The sequence below is a fragment of the Macaca thibetana genome, chromosome 6 (genome assembly GCF_024542745.1).
Source record: "Macaca thibetana thibetana isolate TM-01 chromosome 6, ASM2454274v1, whole genome shotgun sequence".
Taxonomy (NCBI): Eukaryota; Metazoa; Chordata; class Mammalia; order Primates; family Cercopithecidae; genus Macaca; species Macaca thibetana.
The window spans coordinates 155,798,204-155,821,211 of NC_065583.1; the positions used below are offsets into that span (position 1 = coordinate 155,798,204).

General features: G+C 36.2%; 1 long non-coding RNA gene across 1 annotated transcript in view; it reads left to right on the plus strand.

The window, feature by feature from the left end:
* Positions 1–1,776: 1,776 nt before the first annotated feature.
* LOC126957518 (uncharacterized) overlaps positions 1,777–23,008 on the plus strand; it is a 29,948-nt gene continuing 8,716 nt past the window's right edge. Inside the window, exons 1-2 of the long non-coding RNA XR_007726806.1 lie at positions 1,777–1,811; positions 10,290–10,368. This is a non-coding gene — a long non-coding RNA (uncharacterized LOC126957518). The remainder of the gene's footprint in view (positions 1,812–10,289; positions 10,369–23,008) is intronic.

Below are 23,008 nucleotides of genomic sequence, written 5' to 3' on the forward strand. Positions count from 1 at the left end.
GGTTCATTAACCGAATATGAGGCCAATGGTATTGTGCCAGTTCCTGGTCTAATCCTCCGAAGTCCTGGCAACTTCCATGTTTGTGCTTTCTGTTTCAGAAGCACAGTCTCTAAGCAGAAGAGCATAACTGAGGAACACGGAACCAACCATCTTGTAAGAGGTTCTCCGACTTTTATGGAGAAGCCCCTTGGAGGATTTCCTCTGATGGAGATCCCCAACTCTGATGGAGAATCTCAATTGACGGAGAAATCAATTAGGGCACCGACCTGGAAAGAGAGAGAAGCTGAGATTATGTGGAAACAGTCCTTGCCTACCGGTAAGAGAAAGGCAGCCATACAACTGACCACTAGAAAAGTCAAAAGAATAACTATGCCGATGTGTCCAGCCATAATGAACAATTTTGAAAAATTATAAAATATTTATTGTTTTAAATCACTAAATTTTGGTTTCATGTGTTTTATTACAAGAGATCATTGCAACAGAAATGGAAGTCTGAAATACTGATTCTGTAATTAAACAAAAACCAAAAGCAAAGACATACAATTAAATGTCACTGACTTTGAGACAGGCAAGTGGTCAAAGCTCTGTAAGTCCTGCTAGAGGTGTTAGCAAAGTCTAAGAGGACAGTCAGAAAATTGCTTTTGCAGACCTGAGTCAAGGGAACTTGAATTAAGTGCAGAATAATCAGTAAAACTGTGGCTTGGATTAATGTGAAAGATGGAAAGGCTTCAGATTGAACTTGTGGGTTTGGCTATAAAATTTATGGGTAGATAGCTGAAAGTTCCAATTGGCTGTTTTTATCTGTTTCAAATGAAAGACTGAAGGAGTGAGATGAGCTAAAGAAGAAACTGTTCTTTTTTTTTTTCTTTTTTCTTTTTTTTTTTTGAGATGAAGTCTTGCTCTTATCCCCCAGGCTGGAGTACAGTGGCATGATCTCAGCTCACTGCAACCTCTGCCTCCCGGGTTTGAGAGATTCTCCTACCTCAGCCTCCCGAGTAGCTGAGACTACAGGTGCCTGCCACCACGACTGGCTAATTTTTGTGTTTTTAGTAGAGACGGGGTTTCACCATGTTGGCCAGGTTGGTCTTGAACTCCTGACCTCAGGCAATCTGCCCGCCTTGGCCGCCCAATGTGCTGGAATCTCGTGCTCAGCCGAACTGTTCATTTTAAAGCAAAATTTAAAGAAAATATGAAGAACCAAGGGTTATAGAATTAGAAAATAAACTGTTTTTCATCCCCAGTCTCTTTTAACAAGAGAGTCTCAAAGTAAGAAATGTTATTCAGACAAATGTTAAATCCTTCCTTTAAAAGTAGCCTCAAATCAAGAATATGGTTCTTAAATTTGTTTTTGATACTTAGTGAATATCAAGGTGATGCCTCATAGACATGGTCAACCAGAAAAAAAAAAAATGACATACAGAACTCAAAGGTGTTCCTCCCACACATTCCTTGCCAGATAACAGGTGCTCTAAGAATTGTGATGACGTAGTATCAAAGAACTCTGAATCTCAGCCTAAAGCGGGACATGCCTCAAGATTTGTCATATCATGTTGCTTGTGTGTAATGGAGTGGATTTTTGATGTGTTAAGAAATATCCTATTTTGTAAAATAAATAAATAATATGATTTTAAGAAAAAATAGCAACGGGAAATTCTAACTTGAAAGAGGTTTCAATATCCCCACATTTCTCTGGCAAGAAACTGTCTGAACAAGAATGTTAGCTGGGGTGGGGGGAAAAACCAGAACATTTCTTATGGAAAGGAGAGATGACTCACAGGGGCTCAGGAAACATGGAGGACGATTGGGTTGCGGTAAGTCACTGGCATTTCAGAATAGTAAGTGGCCAGGTCCTGCTCGGTGCCTCCCATTTTATCCCTTTGTAAAACAGAATGTCTATTTTGGTTTTCCTGTCTCAGTCTCACCAATGTGTGTGTGTGTGTGTGTGTGTGTGTGTATGTTTGTGTTTGTGTGTGTGTGTGAAAGAGAGACAGAGACAGAGAATTGCTTTATTCTAAATATTTCAGAATCAGAACTATGACATCAGAAAATCTTTATGCTCATGTCAACATGATGTTACTGCATACCTCAAGTTTGACCCTAATTCCATAGTGGAATGAGGCATCTGGTGGTCTTGGAGTGAGGGTGAGGGAGATGTAGAGTATATTTTTAATTCAGAAGAAATGTGAATCAGTAGGGGCCAGATAAAACACCATAATTATCTGCTTAAACGATAGCCATGCTTGTATTGCAACACTTGTATAGACTCCTCTTCTTGAATCTGGGATGGATCTGGGGTTTATGTGGAGGAGTTGTATGTGGCAGAAATCATATCAAGCCTACACTTGTAGAAGGCTTGGCAGTTGCTCTAGGCTCTGAGAAAACCTCAGTGACTACATAATTTTTTTTTCTACCAGTGTAAGATTAAGTCATGTGGAGAGAGAGAAAGACAGAGAAGGTGAGAGATTAACCAGGTCAGACTTCAGCTCTGAAGATCAGCAGATTCTTTCCGCTGAGCTTAGCAGGGGTTGTAGCCATTAATTTTTAATAATAACCAGGCAATCACAATAAATAATCAAATTCAAGTCATTAAATTTGAGTTAACTGGTTATTCAGCAGTCCATGACGTTTGGTCTTTTGGCCCTTTTCTTTCTGTGATGTGGGCATAACACATGGTGATAGAGGAGCAGCTTGGTAACCATGAGACAGCATGAATGAGGACGAAAGTCAACTGCTGGAAATGAGAGAAGGAAAGACAAAGATAATCTAATTCCGTGAGGTTATCATGGAGACCCTCCCTCAGTTCCATTCTGTCTTCTCCTAGACTTCTGTTATATAAGAGATAATCCTTCATGTTTAAGCCATTCTAAATTGATTTTTCAGGATATCCCATTTTTTCCCAATAAAATGTACCTATACTGTATTTAAAGTTTCTGCTATTGGTAACCATTAAGTGATGCCTTGCTTTTGCTTGTGAACATAACCTGCAAGACCTATTTCAAAAGCAAGAATTCTAGAAGCAGGACAATCAAACAGCAATTGTATCATTCAGTGGATGAGTCTTTATTTTGAAACATTAGCCAGATACCATGTGGTCACCAGGCAGATTAGGTGAACAAGCATATCAAAATGGCACATTCAGGCCTATAAAGGGAAGTAGAAGATTTTGATACTAACCACTCCTTTCCGTACATGGATATCAAGTCAGAATAATATGTTTGTTTTTCTTGTTGTCTCATTTTTAACCTTCTGTTGTCACTCTACTGCAGATAGTAACAATATATATTAGAGAATTATCAGTTAATGAACCAGTACCAAAAGCATTCTAAATATTTATTAAAAATGATATGACCTTATTATTATTAATACATTGAAAAAAGCTAAAATATATATTTAATTTTTAAAATCTGGAAAATTTCTACATTATATCTTTACTCTCTCTCTCTCTCTATATATATATATATATTTATACACATATTTAAACATATATCCATATAACAAACATATATTTCACTTCATAAATCTAGGAATTTGGAACATAACTCAAAAAGCACTGGCTTACTATACAAATAATTTGGGTCAAGATATCTCATTTCATGTTTCTTAGTTATAAAATATTTTGGTTGTGAGTAGATGAAAGAGCATGTGAATGCAAAAACTACTTATTAAAATCAGAGCATCCAAATCACAGTGGCAGTGAACATTCAGCAGCATCTGAGGCAAATGCCATATCCATCATAGTCGCATTCATAAATTTCTTTTGATTAGGCTTTGCGGTCTTCAATGGAAATTTTCAGGGCCATTGAAAAAATCTCACACATTTTTTTTCTGTGTCAATCTTAATTCTTCAGAGAATAAATAAGGAAAGTGAATAGCTCTGTTAGGCATTTCTCAATCATCTTTAAATGGGTCATGGTTTTAAATAGGATGTGTCAAATTGAAATTATATGAACTAAATTATACCTAAGTTACACTCTACCATCTTCTTAATGAATTCTTTACAGGGGGTCAGTGAGTCATCAAATATTAATTGCAAATCATCTTTGAAACAGTCAAAATCAATGTATATTTTTCACTGAAGTGGAAGTCAAATAACTAGCCTCAAGAAACACTGAAAAAGAGGTAACTAAATAACAGTCATAAATATTCAGTATCTATAAACAAACAAAAAAATCCAGTTTTAATGTCTGATATATAATTTATTGCTAAATTCCATCTCTTATATTTTGTTTCATGAATATGTATTTATATCAAAGATATATAATTCAAACTATCAAATCACTGAGACATATCTGTCCTTTAAATTTTTCTGGGACTTACATTTTTCCTGTGTAAAGACTATATTTCATATTGTTATTTTATATCCACAGAGATGAACTCACATTGTATCTTATTTTGACAGATCATTTTACTTTTTTTTTTTACCTTTTTCCTTTTCCTTTTTGCTCAATTGCACACTTTATTTCAAATGTTCAGTTTTATACTTAAAATTTTAATATGTACACTTGACTCAACAAATTCTGTAGTAATAAATTTCTATACTCTTTGTAAGCAACGTAAAATATTATTATTTCATGACATCTCAATCATCTCTAACATGTCATGCACTCTGTTTTAATTTCATCACTTTTCCCAACAAAATATTCAGTATAGAATACTTATATGTCATTAATGTTTGTTTAGATTCACCACTATTTTTGCCAGTTTCTGATCTCATTAATCATTCTAATACATCATAGAAAGATTTGTGTCTACTTTCTGCAAGGTAATAAAAATAAAAAATTTTTTTCAATAATGTTCTCTTAGCCTTAGGCACTTTGTTCAATACTTTTGCATTTGTTAATCAAAAATAGTATCATTAATATATTCAAAATTAAAAATAATTTGAAATGACCATTATTTGGATATATAATTCTAGGTGGAGAATTATTTTCTGCCAGCACTCCTTCTAAGAAGTTATCCAGGTCTGTGTTTGCTGGAAATTTTGTTTCCACCTTATTGCTGTTTCTTAGTAAGCAATCTAAATGAGTACTCAATTTAAAAATTATATCTTTATATACAATGCTGGATAGTTTCATCATAATGTATCTAAGATTCATTTAACAAATGTCTATTAAGTACATGCTTGGTGAGAGACACAATTTGAGAATACACAGGTACAGCAGTTTTGAAAACTGCTGGCTGAGGTGAGGACTGACACCTTCCACCAATTCTGGAAAAACTTCAGCTGGTATGTCTTGATTAGAATGGCCTTTTTCACACCCTGTAACTCTTAAACGATAGCCAAGAGTTAGATTTATGTTAGATGGTCTTATTATATATCTGCACATTTCAAACTCTCTTTCATATTCTCTGAAATTCTAAACTCTCTGCGTTAAATATTTGATCATGTTCTGTTGTTGTTGTTGTTGTTGCTTTTTATGTGTTGGATGCAGTTTTTAACACTTTACATCTATTACCTCATTTACATTAAAAGTGAGTAATTTGAAACAAGGGAAATTTAACTTACATGTATTACCTCCCACATTGCTATCAGATTGTTATCCAAATTTTTTTTTCATAAGGTAAGACTTTCATTTATTTCTTTTCTTTTCTTTTTTTTTTTTTTAATTATACTTGAAGTTCTAGGGTACATGTGGACAATGTGCAGGTTTGCTACATATGTATACATGTGCCATGTTGGTGTGCTGTACCCATTAACTCATCATTTACATTAGGTATATCTCCCCCTCCCCCCACCCCATGACAGGCCCCAGTGTGTGATGTTCCCCTTCCTGTGTACAAGTGTTCTCATTGTTCAATTCCCACCTATGAGTGAGAACATGCAGTGTTTGGTTTTCTGTTCTTACGATAGTTTGCTAAGAATGATGGTTTCCAGCTGCATCCATGTCCCTACAAAGGACATAAACTCATCCTTTTTTATGGCTGCATAGTATTCCATGGTCTATATGTGCCACATTTTCTTAATCCAGTCTGTGATTGATGGATATTTGGATTGGTTCCAAGTCTTTGCTATTGTGAATAGTGCTGCAATAAACATACGTGTGCATGTGTCTTTATAGCAGCATGATTTATAATCCTTTGGGTATATACCCAGTAATGGGATGGCTGGTCAAATGGCATTTCTAGTTCTAGATCCTTGAGGAATCGCCACACTGTCTTCCTCAATGGTTGAACTAGTTTACAGTCCCACCAACAGTGTAAAAGTGTTCCTATTTCTCCACATCCTCTCCAGCACCTGTTATTTCCTAAATTTTTAATGATCACCATTCTAACTGGTGTGAGATGGTATCTCATTGTGGTTTTGGTTTGCATTTCTCTGATGGCGAGTGATGATGAGCATTTTTTTCATGTGTCTGTTGGCTGCATAAATGTCTTCTTTTGAGAAGTGTCTGTTCATATCTTTCACCCACTTTTTGATGGTTTTTTTTTTTTTTTTTTTTTTTTGTAAATTTGTTTGAGTTCTTTCTAGGTTCTGGATATTAGCCCTTTGTCAGATGAAGAGATAGAAAAATTTTCTCCCATTCTGTAGGTTGCCTGTTCACTGTGATGGTAGTTTCTTTTGCTGTGCAGAAGTTCTTTCATTTAATTAGATCCCATTTGTCAATTTTGGCTTTTGTTGCCATTGCTTTTGGTGTTTTAGACATGAAGTCTTTGCCCATGCCTATGTCCTGAATGGTACTGCCTAGATTTTTCTTCTAGGATTTTTATGGTTTTAGGTCTAAACATCTAAGTCTCTAATCCGTCTTCAATTAATTTTTGTATAAGGTGTAAGGAAGGGATCCAGTTTCAGCTTTCTACATATGGCTAGCCAGTTTTGCCAGCACCATTTATTAAATAGGGAATCCTTTCCGCATTTCTTGTTTTGGTCAGGATTGTCAAAGATCAGACAGTTGTAGATGTGTGGTGTTATTTCTGAGGGCTCTATTCTGTTCCATTGGTCTATATCTCTGTTTTGATACCAGTACCATGCTGTTTTGGTTACTGTAGCCTTGTAGTATAGTTTGAAGTCTGGCAGCATGATGCCTCCAGCTTTGTTCTTTTGGCTTCGAATTGTCTTGGCAATGCAGGCTCTTTTTTGGTTCCATATTAACTTTAAAGGAGTTTTTTTCCAATTCTGTGAAGAAAGTCATTGGTAGTTTAATGGGGATGGCATTGAATCTATAAATTACCTTGGGCAGTATGGTCATTTTTCACAATATTGATTGTTTCTATCCATGAACATGGAATGTTCTTCCATTTGTTTGTGTCCTCTTTTATTTCATTGAGCAATAGTTTGTAGTTCTCCTTGAAGAGGTCCTTCACATCCCTTGTATGTTCAATTCCTAGGTATTTTATTCTCTTTGAAGCAACTGTGAATGGGAGTTCACTCATGGTTTGGCTCTCTGTTTGTGTGTTATTGGTGTATAAGAATGCTTGTGATTTTTGCACATTGATTTTGTATCCCGAGACTTTGCTGAAGTGGCTTATCAGCTTAAGGAGATTTTGGGCTGAGACGATGGGGTTTTCTAAGTATGCAATCATGTCATCTGCAAACAGGGACAATTTGACTTCCTCTTTTCCTAATTGAATACTCTTTATTTCTTTCTCCTGCCTGATTGTCCTGGCCAGAACTTCCAACACTATGTTGAATAGGAGTGGTGAGAGAGGGCATCCCTGTCTTGTGCCAGTTTTCAAAGGGAATTTTTCCAGTTTTTGCCCATTCAGTATGATATTGGCTGTGGGTTTGTCATAAATAGCTCTTATTTCTCCCATGTCTCAAAATGATAATATTTTTAATTCATTTCTACAAATTTTTCTTGGAACAAACTTATTTTTTAGGTTATTTATTTTAGATACTGTTCTTTTTAATGTAAATGTTCATAGCTGTGTGTTTCACTCTGAAAACTGCTCTTTTTTTTTGTATACTTTTTACTATTTTATATTTACATTATATTCATCTCAAAGCATTTTCAAACTTTTCTTGTAATTTCTTTTTTGACCCACTGGTTATTTAAGAATTTTTTGTTTGATATCTGCATATTTGTAAATTTCTCAAATTTCCTTTTTATGATTATTTAAATTTCTTTGAGGTTGAAGAATATAATTTGTATTATTGCGATTTTAAACAATTTTATTGAGGCTTTTAAAAATGTTCCATGTACACTTGAAAAAAATATGCATTCTGCTTTTGCTCAATGGAGTGTCCTATAGATGTGTGTTACAGTTAGTTGTGTGTTAAAATATTTGTCTTTATTGATCTGTCTCCTTGTTCTATCCTCACTGAAAGTGGTATTAAAATCTCCAACTACTATTGTTGAATTGTCTATTCTTTCCTTCAATTTTGTCAATATTTATCTAAAGTATCTTTGGATTCTGTTGTTATGCTTACCTAAATTTTATATATTCCCAAATCTATTGACTTTTAGCGTTATGCACTGTCCCTCCTTCTCTCTGGCAACATGTTTTTAAAATTTTATTTTTGTTATTTGAGACGGAGTCTTGCTTTGTTACCTAGGCTGGAGTGCAGTGATGCTATTCTTGGCTCACTGCAACCTCCGTCTCCCAGGTTCAAGCGATTCTCCTGCCTCAGCCTCCTGAGTAGTTGGGGTTATAAGTGCCCAACACCACACCCAGCTAATTTTTTATATTTTTAGTAGAGATGAGGTTTCACCATGTTGGCCAGGCTGGTCTTGAACTCCTGACTTCAAGTGATCTGCCTGCCTTCGCCTCCCAAAGTGCTGGGATTACAGGCATGAACCACTGTGCCCGGCCTTTCTAGCAACATTTTAAAAGTTTCATTCCAGGTCTCACGATTGCTCTTTTCATGGTATATCCTTTCATCCTTTTATTTTAAATACATTTTTATTTCTGATTTTCCCTTGTAAACATATAGCTGGATATTGATTTTATTCATTGAAACTCATAATCTTTGACTTTTAATTATATTGTTTAATCTATTCACATTTAATGTTGTAACTGATATGCTGCAGTGATATCTAATATATTATCCATATTTCTATCTCTTTCTATATCCTTCATGCATTTTTGCACTTGTTTCCTTTTTACTGTTTCATATTAAGTGGATATATTCTAGTATAATATTTAATTCTTTTAGTGATTTTTTTTTTTTTTTTTTTTTTTTTTTTTTTTTTTTTGAGACGGAGTCTCGCTCTGTCGCCCAGGCTGGAGTGCAGTGGCGCGATCTCGGCTCACTGCAAGCTCCGCCTCCCGGGTTCACGCCATTCTCCTGCCTCAGCCTCCCGAGTAGCTGGGACTACAGGCGCCCACAACCGCGCCCGGCTAATTTTTTGTATTTTTAGTAGAGACGGGGTTTCACGGTGGTCTCGATCTCCTGACCTTGTGATCCGCCCGCCTCGGCCTCCCAAAGTGCTGGGATTACAGGCGTGAGCCACCGCGCCCGGCCTTCTTTTAGTGATTTTTAATAATATTCCTTAGATATTTTCTTAGTGATGGTTTCAGGGTGTAAAATATGAATATTAACTTCCATACAATTTAGATTATACTGACTTAGGTCCAGTGTAACACAGCAGCTTTATTTCTGTAGAGCTTAATTCCTCCCTTCCCTTTTGAATGTTATCATTCTCATACATAGTGGGCCCATAGGTGTTATAACTCCAACAAACATTATTACTTACCATTTCTATTTCTCTTCATTTCTCTCTGTGGAGATCTGATACAAGGACTGGGAGTGGTGTCTTACGCCTGTAACACCAGCAATTCTGGAGGTCAAGGTGGGTGGATCACTTGAGGTCAGGAGTTGGTGACCAGCCTGACCAACATGTTGAAACCCCATCTCTACTAAAAATACAAAAATTAGCTAGGCATAGTGGCAGATGCCTGTAATCTGAGCTACTCGGGAGGCTAAGGCAGGAGAATTGCCTGAACCTGGGAGGCAGAGGTTGCAGTGAGCCTAGATCATGCCACTGCACTCCAGCCTGGGTGACAGAGTGAGACTCCATCTCAAAATAAAATTTAAAAAAAAGATTCTGATACAGGTTCTTCACTCCAATATAGTATGCTTTGTTTCCACTCACATTTTTTGTGCTGTTATTGTCAAATATATTGCATTTTTATGTTATTGGCTCAATAAATACAAATACACAAATGTTATTTCATACAATTGCTTTTAAAATCAACTACAAAAAAGAGTAGAAGAAATATTCAATTATACTGCATCTTATATATTTTATAGTGATCTATATAACTACAAAATTATATTTTATAGTGATCTGCATAATTATCTTTACCAGTATTCTGCTTTTTATTATGTGATTTTTTTTTTTCTTTAGACAGAGTCTCACTCTATTGCCAGGCTGGAGTGCAGGGGTATAGTTTTGGCTCACTGAAACCTCCGACTCCCAGCTTCAAGTGATTCTCCTGCCTCAGCTGCTCGAGTAGCTGGGATTACAGGTGTGCACCACCATGCCTGCTAATGTTTGTATTTTTGGTAGAGAAAGAGTTTCCACATGTTGGTCAGACTTGTTTAGAACTCCTGACCTCAAATGATCTACCTGCCTTGGCCTCCCAAAGTGCTGGGATTACATGTGTGAGCCACCATGTCTGGCCTATCATGTGAATTTGAATTGCTGTCTACCTATCACTAGCTCTCAGCTTGAAAACCTATTTGCCTATTTTGTAAAACTAGGGCTGATAGCAACACATTCACTCAGCTTTTGTTTATCTGGGAATGTCTTTATTTTGTCTTCAGTTTTGAAAATCGTTTTATTGTATATAAGATCTTTGCTCACAGATATTTTTTGCCTGGTTTTAATTTTAACATTTAATATATTATTCCATTGCCTTCTGACATGTATTTTTTCTAGTTGGAAATTCACTGTTAACTTGGGCTTTCATTACAAATGATAAATAGTTTTCTTCTTGCTGTTTTCAAATTTTCTCTTTCTCTTTGGCTTTAAACATTTAATGTGATGTGTCTGATTTGGATCTCTTTGTTTCCATCCTATTGTACTGTGTTGAGCTTCTGGGTTTGTAATTCTTGTTTTTCATCACATTGAAAAGGTTACAATAGCTTTATCATTAAATATTGTTTCTTCTCCTTTCTTAGACTTCACTCTCTCTCTCTAAACTTATGTGTGTGTATACATATATATATTTACATATATGTGTATGTGTGTGTGTTTGTATATACATTACAAACACATGTTTGTATGCAGGCAACGAAACTCACTGACTCATAAGTGTCCAAAATTCAGAGCAACAAAAAACAAAACAAAGCAGAAAAAGTGTGTTTTTTATTGCTATTATTGTCTCTTATTTTAAAAACTGAAATAATGCCAGCTTTTAATCTTCTACATTAAATGCCATCCAAATGGTATAACTCAGAATATTCTTTTAAAAAAACAGTATTCAACAATTCAAGCTCTTAGAATCTGATCAATATCTCTGAGTGTTATCATCCTAAGGGAGAAATCTTAATCTACCTCATAGTGCTAAAATGTCATAGCTCTTTGACATTAAAAGCTTCCAGAGTTTTCTAAAGAGAATTATCCCAATGATAGGGCAAGGTTCTCTTATTTGTCAGATCCTGTACAACTTTAAAGATTAGATGTCAGGGACATAGTGCCATAGAGATTTCTCCACGCCTCTCTGCCACCCCTCACAAGCAACTGTCTCTTTATTATACTCTGCTTAGGGATATCTCCCTTTTATCAACACCCGTATTATTTTCTATTGCAGCTATAAGCACTTACAACAAACTTTCTGGCATAAAACGACACAAACTTATGGCCTTACAGATCTGGAAGCCAAAGGTCCAAAATATGTCTCACTGTGCTAAATTCAAGGTGTCCACAGGGATACATTCATTTTTGGAAACTCCAGGGAAGAATCTGTTTTCTTGCCTTTTCCAACTTTGAGACGCTGCCTGGATTCTTTGGGTCATGATCCCACTCTATTCTGAAAACCAGCTATGGACAGTTGAGTCTTTTTCACACTGCATCACTGTGATCCTAACTCCCCTAACTCCCTCTTCCATATTTCAGTGATCCTTGTGATACATCATGCCTACCCAGATAATACAGTATAATCTTCATTTTTAAAGGCCAAATTCCATCTGAACTCTTAATTCCCTTAAGCCATGTAACATAATAACATGTTCACAGACTCCAGAGATTAAGAGCTGGATATCTTTGAGGTCCTCTTATTTTGCTTACTGCAGTACTTTTCACTTTCTCCCACACATTTTTCTAAACAAAAACATTGGAATTTGATTAAACTTAAGGAATGGATTGTTCCTAATTTTAATACTCCCTCACGTGAAAGTCCCGTTTAAGTCACCTAATGCTTTTACAGGAAATAGCATTTGGTCTAATGGTACAGATTTAGAAATTCAATAAATTTCTAAATCAGATCTAGAAATTCACTTTGGCATTTATGCATGTTTCAGAACTATGATATTCAGGAACTCAAATATTTCTCCTCTGGATTTGTATTTCCTGAATTTATGTTTTTATTTTAGATCATATCAGTTTCAGTCTTTTATATTCTTACTTTAAGTATAGTCATCTACAGTCCTGTGAAATTTTCGTAAATCACATTTTTTAGGAAAGCAATCTGTATGTTTGAAAAGAGGATTTGAAAAAAGACAAATGGAAATTTGACAGTAAATGCATTTAATAGGAAAAGAATAATATGGCATATTTACTTACTTAATACCTGATATGATTTGGCTGTGTCCCCACTCAAATCTCATTTTGAATTATAGCTCCCACAGTTCCCATGTGTTGTGGGAGGGACCCGTGAGGAGGTAATTGAATCATAGGGGTGGGTCTTTCCCATGCTGGCTGTTCTCATGATAGTGAATAAGTCTCATAAGATCTGATGGTTTTATAAAGAGGAGTTTCCCTGAACAAGTTCTCTTCTCTTGTCTCATGCCATGTGAGACGTGCCTTTCACCTTCCACCATGATTGTGAGGCCTCCCCAGCCATGCGGAACTGTGAGTCCATGAAACCTCTTTCTTTTGTAAATTGCCCAGTTTCAGGCATGTCTTTATCAGCAGCAGCATTAAAACAGACTAATACAATACCCATCCCCCTTTCTCTCAAATATATGTGTATCTATACGTGTGTGTGTGTATATATATACATATAGATATATATTCAGGTTTTATGATACAGTGATAGGAATGAATGAGCATGTGATTCCTCATTTACTTCCTACACTGGGAAATTTTATTAACTATTACATCCTAGTCTTACCTCAATTTTTACTAAAACCAATAATTTTACAAATGTTTTAAATATCTCAGGCAGAGATCATTAAGATCAAGAACACCTTCCATATTTTCTTTAATGATTACTTTTATTCTGATAAATGTTACTGCTTTAGGAAGGCTTTGAAAATTCCCATAATGTGTGTAGGTGTATTCACGTATTTTGAAAGGAGGCAAATTCATGAGGTTAATTAAACATTTCACTTCATTTCATATTTCAATATTAACATGTTTTGTCAAAGGATCTGAAAGTTGGGCAACTGCTATAATAACAAAGTTCTATTTGCTTTTAGTTGTTGTTGTTAACCAATAACTCATTGTATTAGTCCATTTTCATGGTGCTTATAAAGACTTACCTGAGACTGGGAAGAAAAGCAAGTTTAAGATTCTGAGGCTGGGGAGGCCTCAGAATCATGGTGGGATGTGAAAGGCACTTCATACATGGTGGGGGCAAGAGAAAATGAGGAGGCAAAAGCAGAAACCCCTGATAAAACCATCAGATCTCATAAGACTTATTTACTATCATGAGAAAAACCACCCCTATGATTCAAATTATCTCCCACTGGCTCCCTCCCACAACACTTGGGAATTATGGGAGCACAATTCAGGATGAGATTTGGGTGGGAACACAGAGCCAAACCATATCATTTGGTATTTGTAAAGATTCGCATAGGGAGAATTAGAAAAATGATATTTTACCTGTTATGGTCTGAACATTTGTACCTTTCCAAAATTCACATGTTGAAACTCTAAGCCCCAAAATGATGGTATTAGGAAGTGGGGCTTTTGGGAAATGATTAGGTCATCAGAGTAAAGCCCTCATTAATGAAATTAGTGATCTTATAAAATAAGTCTGAGAGAGACCTCCCCCAGGGCTGTTCCGCCATTTGAATTTATAGCAAAAAAACAGATGTCTATGGAACAGCAAGTAGGCTAGCCCTCATCAGATACCTAATCTGCTGGTGCCTCGATCTTAAACTTTCCTGCCTCTAAAACTATAAAAAATAAATTTCTGTCATTTATAAGCTACATAGCATGTATTAGTTTATTACAGCAATTCAAACAGACTAAGAGAAAATTAGTACTAAGGAGTGGGGTGCTCTATGTCATAACATATACCTAAACATATGGAAGTGGGGATGTTTTGGGATTGGGTACTGGGTAGAGGCTAGAAGAGTTTTGAGGTGCATGGTAGAAAAAGCCAACACAGCTATGAAAGGGTCTTTAGAAGGTGAATCTGGCATGAGCTCTGAAGGAGAGGAGAAAAGCTGGAGAGAAAGCTAGAATTTTCTTAGAGACTCTCTAAGTAGTTGTGAATATAATGCTGGTAGAAATAAGCATGGTAAAGGTCACACTGATGAAGTTTCAGGTTGAAATGAGGAACACGTCATTGGAAATGGAGGAAAGGTCTCCCTTGTAATAAAGGAGTAAAGAACTTGGCAGAATTTTCCTCGTGTTTTCTGGAAAGTAGAAATTGTAAGCATTGAAATAGAAAATTTGGCTGAGGAAATTTCTGAGCAAAGTATTGGAAGAGTGGCCTGGTTCCTCTTGCCTGCTGATAGTAAAATGTGTGAAGAGAAAAAATGATTTAAAATTCATTGTAATCAAAATGGAAGCAGAACTTTAAAATCTTGAAAAAATTTCAGCCTATCCACATTGGAAAACATGAGGAAACCTGTTTGGGAGAGAACAAGTGTGGGCCAACCAACTGTCAGATAAGCAGATTAGTATGGATAGGCCACCTCAGTGGAAGGTAGGTGCTATTCATCAAATATAAATGAAAGAGTTATTCTGTCATCTAAACAGAAGCCAGGACTTATTATAAAAGGCAATGGAAGAATGACCCTGAAGGCATTTTAGAGATTGTCTATGCTGCCATTCCCATCACGAGCCCAGAATTCCAGGGTTTGAGGGGCAGAAGTTTATGAAAGGATAGACCACCACTGCCTATAACAGCCTCCTCACATTGCAGTCACTCCCCGCACTCTGCAGTTCTTCTCCTCAGTCACCCCACCAGTGAAATCAGCAGTGAAGTGTGTGTTTTACCCAGGAAAGCAGAGAGGATATGACTAGATTTCAAAGGATGACCTGAGAGGGGTAGAAGGTCCAGGCAGATAATTGCCATAGGGATGGGCCCCCTTCAGAGAACTGCCATGGGGACAGGCTATCACAGAGAGCACCAACTAGGGTAATGACAGCACAGCCATGAGGACAGGGCTGCCTCCATGTACCCAGATTTCAGCAGTAGAGAGCTGCAGCCCTTACGATTTGATATATTTTGCCCCGCTGGTGGTGGACTTGTTCTGGACCTGTGTGTATGGAATGCACACACGTACATGCATGTATACATATCTACATCTACATAAACATATACAGATATAAATGATATTAGATTTTTAGCAAACATGGGGGTGTTCCTTGCATCTCAAAATCTCAGAACTTGGGGGGGGTCACAGGAATAGATTAAACCTGGCTCTTTTTTGTCTTCAATATTTTATTCTCAGAAAAATCTTTCTTAACTATAATACTATAATCTATAATACTCTACACCCTGATCTATATTCTCTCTTCATGTTGTCAATGATTACGTTGTACTCCAAATTTCCAGGACAGCAGAACAGATATGCTTTTTGATTATTTGTGCTTTAAATGCTACAAATGAAAATTACTGGTTTAAGACACAGTTTAATCTGTAATCACATTTGGCTTTGCCAAATTAATGAGTATATTCTAACTGATAAATGCTGCAATTTTTTCATACTAAACACTTGTCTCCTTCTATCCACAATTTTATTTCTAAAATGTTATGTTCTAAAGCAAAGTTTCAAAAAATAGGTGTTTCTGTATGAGTGGTTTATGTATGTGGGTATATGTGTTCAATTTTTTTCCAAAGGAAAAATTAAGTGTCCTTCATTTTGTGCTTGAAATACGGAAGTACATTTTTTTTTTTTTTGCACACAGATGTCTACTTCTAAAACTGATAAGCCCATGTGTCTTTTATTTTAACCTAAATCAATTTATAATATCATTGCTCATACCACATTGCTAAAGGTCAAAGCACTTTTTACAGAAGTCTAGATACTTTAATGTCAAGTCACAAAGCAACATGCTCCCTCATTATAAAATATTTACTAACAGATAAAATATAACACCCACACAGACACTGAAATGCTGTTCTAATGATTAGCCATCCTTTTATTAATTAGTTTATTTTTGAAGCTCTTTGTAAAAAGATGACTAGATCCTTGGCAAGCTGGTAAACTCTTTATTTTTATCTATACTCACATCCAAAAACATTGTCAGATGTATTAGGCTGTTGTTGCACTGCTATAAAGAAATACCTGAGTAATTTATAAGAAAAGAAGTTTAATTGGCTCACGGTTCTGCAGGCTGTGTAGGAAGCATAGTGATATCTGGTGAGACCTCAGGGAGCTCTTAGTTGTGGCAGAAAGTAGGGCAGGACCCAGCCCGTCACATGATGAGACCAGGAGCCAGAGAGAGATGGGTGGAGGCACTATCCACCTGTAAACAATGAGATCTTGTGAGAACTCACTCACTGTCACAAGAGCAGCACCAAAGGGATGGTGCTAAACCATTCATGAGGGATCCACCCCCATAATCCAATCACTTCCCACCACAACCCACCTCCAACACTAGGGATTACAGTACACCATGAGATTTGGGTGAGGTCACATATCCAAATTATATCACCAGATTAAGATTTTTGTTTTGTTTTAAGCAGTCTTTATATTCAAGGACAAATGAGGACTTTCTCAAATAGTTTTTGTTTTAAGTAATCTGACCTATTTTGGGGAAAGAAATGAGAAATTCTTCCACAAAAGTGATTGATTCTCCACTAAATTGTTACAGTTTCATGAATCCTAAAAATGGGCTTATGCTATAGAGATTTGATATCTCCTGTACGTCATTATCAGGTTGGCCTTCTCCATTACAAGGCAAGGAAGGGGAGGAAATGGACTCGAATCTCTCAGCCTCACCTCTATCCTTTCTGACTTCAAGAGGTGATGGAGAGAGGAAAGAAAGGAAAGAAAAGGCAAGAGTGATAAAACTTCTCTACCTTTGAGTCATTTTAAAGCCACAAAAGGTGGAATTCAACTATCTTCATCAGCAAAATGAGATGGGTGACAGGTCGGTTGGCCAGAGGACAAATTGCTAAGCATCTCTCTCACTAAATGTTGTACACATAACCTCCACAGCTCCAGCAAGCTCTCAGGAATATAACCCCAGGGTCCACACATATAAGCTAAGGAAGTTTTATAATATTTCTCCATTTACTTATCATATCTTCATCAACAGGTTATATGAGGTATTTCCCTCCAAAATGGCATCTGGGAGTTCATATGTTTGGACAATTTTTATCCTCATTGCCATTTGTCTTCATTTGTCTTTCTCTCTGATCACTATTTTATATATATGTATATATGTATATATACACACACACAAACACACATACACACATATATATGTGCATATATATCTCCCAGCACTTAATATATTTAATATCCATTAGTGGATAGGGATGACAACTTACAAATTTAAATACTTTATTTTTGTAAATGAGTCATTTTTTTTTCTGTTGAATATAGGCTAAAAAGTGATCCTTCAGTTCTGTAGGCCATTACACTTTCAATATAGCATTATTAAATCCAAATCATTACATGTCAATAAGCAAATAACTACAACCATAAGAGGAATGCCCATATAATTGAGCAAAAGAACCCTTTCCCTTGGAGCCTGTGCTTTTAAGCGTTCCGCTCTGGTCCTCTCTCTGGCCACATTCCTCCCCAAAGTACAAGGAGTTTACTAGGTCCAAGGGGATGAGGTTAGTTGGAGATGATGCTACTCACCCTCACATACCACCTTTTAGATATGCTGTGGAGCATAAAGACTTAGAATTCTGTCTTCAAAGAGTTTTCAAACTGCTTCCAGCGTCCATGTTCCTCTCCACCAGTTCTGTGTTTCATGGTGTAGCATGTACACAGAGTGCACAGCTAGGGGCCCTGTGAGCCAATGGGAAGCTTTTTGCTAGAGCTACAGTGGTAGACTGAGTTTCAACGTATCAACAGAGGTACCCAAAATGTATACACACAAGGCCTCTCATCGTGTGAGACCAGGTCAGGGCACCAGCTCTCTCTAAGTCCCCATATTCTGTGCTGGACATTGAGGGCCCAAGAACTCTAGTTCCAAACTTTAATTTCATTGGGAAGGTATATGTATCAAAGTGGCAGAACAGAGAATACTTTATTTAACAGTTTGTTAACTTGATTTATAACTTTTAAATATGTAAATATATACTATATAGGTTTTGATTATTATTCTTGCCCTAGGCCTTAAGAATGTTAAGTGTAAGACAAGTGAATATTTTATTAGATATAAGAATGCAACCACATATACTCAGAAACATAAATCTCAAACTAGTCCCTACTTCTATAATATAATGATATATTCCATTTAACATTATATTTAGAGTGGATCCCTTATGGAATCATGACATCTTGGCTGATTTATTTACAGTTGAACAAAGTATTCTGCTTGAAATCGACACTTTATGTCTCAAAACTCCCAAGATATAGTGTGTGACAGATATGTCTTACACTTATTTTTTAAGCTAGACTCTATTAATAGACAAATTATTAGTCACAAATAAAACCTCAAAAATTCAGTTCAGACTTATTTACAACTATTTAGTTGTCTACCTAAAATATCCTACATTATACACACACAGGCACACACACACACATATTTCTAACAGAAACTATAAGAAGCAGCCTCGACAAATCAAGAGGACATTATGTTATGTAAAATAAGCTAAGAACAGAAAGCTAAACACTGTATGTTCTCACTCATATGTGGAAACTAAAAAAAAAGTTGATCTCAGAGGAGGAAAAAGTAGAATGGAACATACTAGATACAGGGAAGGGTGGGATGAGAGAACGATAAAGAGAGATTTGTCAAGGGATGCAAAATGACAGCTAGAGAAAAGTAAGTTCTAGTGTTCTATAGCATTGTGGGATGACCATAGTTGACAATAATAACATAGTTTCAAATTGCTAGGAGTATATTGAATGTTCCCATCCCAAAGAAATGAAACATTGTGACATGATGGATATGTGAATTACACAAATCTGTTAACTATTCATTGTATGTATCGAAATAGCACTACACACCCCATAAATATGTACAATTATCATACGTCAACTTAAAAAATATAATATTTAAGAAAAAAATACAAACGCTTAAATAGCAGTGATAGTAGATTTGCCCTCTCAAATATTAAAACATTCTATAAATTTATATAGTTAAAATAGGGGGTAAATGTAGAAAAATAATAAAAATTGAGAGGAAATCTTGGTGGTAACTCAACAATGCTACTTTGAGGATTAAGAATAGTGTAGCTGGCTGGCCGTGGTGGTTCATGCCTGTAATCCCAGCACTTTGGGAGGCTGAGGTGGGAGGATCATCTGAGGTCGGGAGTTTGAGACCAGCCTGACCAACATGGAGAAACCCTGTCTCTACTAAAAATACAAAATTAGCCGGGCATGGTGACAGATGCCTGTAATCCAAGCTACTTAAAAGGCTGAGGCAGGAGAATCACTTGAACTCAGGAGGCAGAGGTTGCAGTGAGCTGAGATCGCGCCACTTGCACTCCACTCCAGCCTGGGCAACAGAGGGAGACTCCAATCTCAAAAAAAAAAAAAAAAAATGTATACATATATGTATATATAGTGTAGCTGAATCAAAATTTAACATGTGCACACCTTTAAATAAGTGTATCCTCTCTAAATGATTTGAACTTGCTTACGGATAATCAAGGTCATAATGTTTGGGACATAAATGCCTGTATACTTATACCAAAATATATCAGCAGTTACAATTAAAATGATCTTACATATTATTTGTCATATCAGGACTATTACTATTACTATAGTTACTATTTTTATTATGCTGAAAGTATATGATAAATGTTGAGATGTGATTGATGGATGCTTAGGTTTGAAGAAGCAAAATTAGAGAAAGAGCTTAAAGGTGTCTCTGATACCTTCCTTTCTCCCTGGATATGGGCTCCGTAACTACTACATTCAAGTAGAATCTGGAATATCTAAGATCCTTTCTTCACAATCTTCCACAAGGGACTGAGAATCATAATGAGACACATTAATGAAGCCTAGTTATCAACTGATAATACTGTCATTAACATTTATTATCACATAATTAGATTGTGCATTAGTCATTTCTCAGAGCCACTTTAAAAGGAAAAAAAAAATACGAGGATATATTTGAGAACAAACACTGTAAGGAGTGCCTGTATAGTGATAGTGTTTCAGAGTGAATGAGACATTTTATCACCTGGCATATTAACAGTGTGAAAGGACGGGGATCATATCAACCTCTCCCCTTCTTCTCCCTATCCTTCACATATTAGTTACTTGTTAAATCTTCTACCTTCTCAAACTGGAGCAATTATCTTAGCAATGACAGTTTTAGTGATGGGAGGAAATCATAATAGCTGTGGGTAATTGTTAGAAAGAATCAACACAGCTCTGAACTTTATAGGTCATGATATCTCTGTAGCTTGTGGATTTAGCTGCATTTTGAAAAGATGTGTCTCCCTTAGCATCTTCCTTTTTCATATTTTTTTTTGTAAGTTTACAAAGGTCAGATGCCAGTATGATCTAGAATAACAGCATTTGTGGCTGAGTTTGAAAGGTTACTTTAGAGAAAAATCTCATGAAGCAGCAGTACCCCAAAGTGCTGCGGGGAATGTGGCTAAAACCTTATTACATCCTAATGGAGCTTCTAACACATTAGACATATAGAGCATTGGATTCCAGAATGTGTCTGAGGGATTTAGTCTCTAGTTACTAAAAGGAAATGAAGAGGCATCTCAAGGTTAGAGTTACACTCATGAGGTCATGTTCTTGGGACATCAACGCCACGTGGAAATCAATTCTACCATCATAGCAAAGCCTGAAGCGCCTGTTTAATGATTTAGTAGAATAATAATTGAAATGCAACATAGTTATGATAAAGAAGGAAATGCCAGGGGCTTCCTTTCTCTATGGACTATAATACCATAGTGAATTGGGCTTTTCAAAATTCAGAAACTTTTTATTGGCTGTTTCATGAAAGCAGAAATACCGCACCATGTGTTTTCAGTAATTAAGGTAATCTGTGTAATACATATTTTTCTTTAGTGCAGCTGACTATCCAAATGAGTGAGTGTTTGGTGACCAATGTAAATATCTGTATGAACCAATTCCAGATATTTTAGCTGTGAATGACTATGATAATTATAATAGAAGCAAAATGAGTGTTCCTCATTTTAGTGTGACCTATTAACACCACATCATTTAAGACAATTATTTATTTTTTAGTATAGTATGAACTGGTCCTAATTCTGAGGCATGCTCATATCTTAGATTATCAACACTAGAGAGTTATTACAATTAATGACTGGCTTTCTATTGTGTCAGAGTCAATTAAATTTTCTTTTTTTTTTTTTTTCTGCAAAATTCTCTTCTGCAAGTCATTTCTGGAGTCTCCTTGAAAACCATTTGCACAATCATAACATCTATCCAGGTATCTGGTTATTACCTATGCCAGAAAAATCTCTTTTCAAGGTTGCTTCGTAGGTGTTCTTGAGTATGCATGAATCAACACACATGTTCATAGAGGAGAAGATTGTGCTGATTTGCCCTTCACCAACATTCTGCTAACGGTGGACCCAAGACACTTCTATCACTGATCAGAACTCCGCTTATAACCAAATAAAATAAAAATGAAAAATTTAAAGTACTTAGCCTAGACCTGACTGCAATATCTAACACAGCTTTCCTGGAGGCTTCAGCATTAAGCGAACTACAATACAGAAAGTGACTTCCTTGAAGAGGTCCTTCACATCCCTTGTAAGTTGGATTCCTAGATATTTTATTCTCTTTGTAGCAATTGTGAATGGGAGTTCACTCACGATTTGGCTCTTTGTTTGTCTGTTACTGGTGTACAGAAATGCTTGTGATTTTTGCACGTTGATTTTGTATCCTGAGACTTTGCTGAAGTTGCTTATCAGCTTAAGGAGATTTGGGGCTGAGAAGATGGGGTTTTCTAAATATACAATCATGTCATCTGCAAACAGAGACAATTTGACTTCCTCTTTTCCTAATTGAATACTCTTTATTTCTTTATCTTGCCTGATTGCCCTAGCCAGAACTTCCAACGCTATGTTGAATAGGAGTGGTGAGAGACAACATCCTTGTCTTGTGCCGTTTTTCAAAGGGAATGCTTCCAGTTTTTGCCCATTCAGTATGATATTGGCTGTGGGTTTGTCATAAATAGCTCTTATTATTTTGAGGTACATTCTATCAATACCTAGTTTATTGAAAGTTTTTAGCATGAAGGGCTGTTGAATTTTGTTGAAGGCCTTTTCTGCATCTACTGAGATAATCATGTGGTTCTTGTCTTTGGTTCTGTTTATGTGATGGATTACGTTTATTGATTAATGTATGTTGAACCAGCCTTGCATCCCAGGGATGAAGCCAACCTTTTTGTGGTGGATAAGCTTTTTGATGTGCTGCTGGATTCGGTTTGCCAGTATTTTATTGAGGATGTTCACATTGATGTTCATCAGGGCCCAATTCTACAATTCTCTTTTTTTGTTGTTGTTGTGTCTCAGCCAGGCTTTGGTATCAGGATGAGGTTGGCCTCATAAAATGAGTTAGGGAGGATTCCCTCTTTTTCTATTGACTGGAATAGTTTTA